Source organism: Octodon degus, unplaced genomic scaffold, assembly GCF_000260255.1.
Source record: "Octodon degus isolate 3935 unplaced genomic scaffold, OctDeg1.0 scaffold00015, whole genome shotgun sequence".
NCBI classification, from domain to species: Eukaryota; Metazoa; Chordata; class Mammalia; order Rodentia; family Octodontidae; genus Octodon; species Octodon degus.
The window spans coordinates 3192075-3194119 of NW_004524591.1; the positions used below are offsets into that span (position 1 = coordinate 3192075).

Consider the following 2045-nt stretch of genomic DNA (forward strand, 5'->3'; position numbering starts at 1 on the left):
AATTCTCCCTTTGCCATAGGTCCACTGTGCAATATTAGGCAAATTGACTTTGTTTCTCCATCTGTGAAATGGATAAGAGTCTTTCAGTTGTTGAATGAGCTATACATAATAGTTGTATAGGGATTGACCTTTATTGGGTCAGTATGCCATATTGACTATATTACCTACTATAACTATTGGTGGATAACCAATACATCACAACTATTTTTATTTACTACATCATTATCATCATAACTGTTACTTGGTGCTTACAACCGGTTAATTATTACTGGATTTTTTTTTTCTGGGAAAAATATGTATTTAGAATTAGCCAGCTGAACTCAGTTTATATGATCCCAATTTTGTTGGCAACATCCAATGCATCATAATCAGGAGCCAGCCAAACATATGCCTTCTTCTCTCCATCAGGCTTGATAAGGGTATTGACCTTGGCAACATCGATGTCATAGAGCTTCTTTACATCTTGTTTGATTGGTGCTTATTGGCTTTGACATCCACAATGAACATGAGTGTGTTGTCCTCGATCTTTTTCATGGCTGACTCTGTGGTCAGGGGGAACTTGATGATGGCATAGTGGTCAAGCTTGATTCTCCTGGGGACACTCTTCCAAGGGTATTTGGGCTTCTTCCAGAGCTGTAGTGTCTTGGGACATTGGAAGGTGGGTAATGCTCATACCTTCTTTTTGTGGATGTGAATGCCTTTCAGTACAGCCTTCTTGGCCTTCAAAGTTTTTGCTTTGGCTTCAGCTTTGGGAGGGGTAGGAGCTTTCTTCTTTGACTTCAGTGCCATCTTGGTAAAAAGACTATTACTGGATTCTAATGATAAGGAAGAGTCCTAACACAAAAATGAGTAAGGTGAAGTTTAGTAAATCCAGTTTAAGAATACTGACAGTGAAAATGGTATGAGTTGATTAAATTGTTTTGAAACTTTAAAACACATATGCCAACTATTTTATATGCACAAGTTTGATCATCATACCTTAATATTTGTTTGTCCCTTGGGAACATATATGGGAGGATTCATGGCCCTTTGATGAAACTGCACTTCTGTTGTAGGCACTGCTTTTTCAGTGGTTAATCCATCAGATGTGACCACTGCTGTCACTTATGCTTGTGTCCCCCTCTCCCGAGATTATGGTGCATTTTCATATAGGGGCTCAGATTGTCTACAATCCTAGTTTCAGTACAACTGTACACCTAAGTTAGATGTTGAAGGAAGATAGTTGTGTTAACAACTAATGACTGGAGAAAAATGAAAGTACCATTTTCAAATTAATGAATCTTTGTTACTGGTTAGCATTTTGTTAATGCTTTCACTTCCATTGGTCACATATATCCACGTGTTCACTTATTTGCAATACAGTTTTATCTTTTATTATCTAAAATATCAAAAGTGAATAGTAATTGAATAATCATCATTAAATCACCACTTAGCTAGGCTACATTTCTCAGAATTCAGAGCATAAGTGTAAAATGAATGAGACTAGATTGTTCAACATGGCTACTGGAACATTATGTTCTAGAAAATAATAAAAGGTAAATGGACTGGTTCTTGTTGCATGGAAAAAAATATGTCAGTATAAAGCTGTTGGATGTGAATAGGTTGCATGTTAGACAAAATGAGAATAAAGCTTTTATATATCCAAAAATGTGTATTTTAACATTTCTTGATCATGAAATGATGAGAAGATACATAAGCAAGTTTCTCTGCTTTTGGTTTGTTTTTTGTTTGTTTTGAATTCTCTAACACTTTACATGGTAATCAAATTCCAGTTGCTGAACTAATTTTGCTTTCCTTATGAAATAAATTAATAACAATAAACAATTGGAGAATAAATTGATATTATATTCTTGTATCAATAACTTCTAAAGCAAAACTGTTGAAATGTGGTACGTGATCCATTTTTTAATTGATCGTAAGGAGATAAGTGCAGATGTGTGAATCACCACCCTACATACACACATCTGAGGGCAATTTGTATACTTTTGTGACTCTAACTTCTCACCCTACAGTGTATTTACCCTGATTATATTTATGGAAATGCA

General features: G+C 35.2%; 1 pseudogene; it reads right to left on the reverse strand.

Annotated features, from left to right (window-relative positions):
• Positions 1-325: 325 nt before the first annotated feature.
• Positions 326-789, reverse strand: LOC111815339 (annotated as a pseudogene).
• Between the last annotated feature and the right edge of the window lie 1256 nt (positions 790-2045).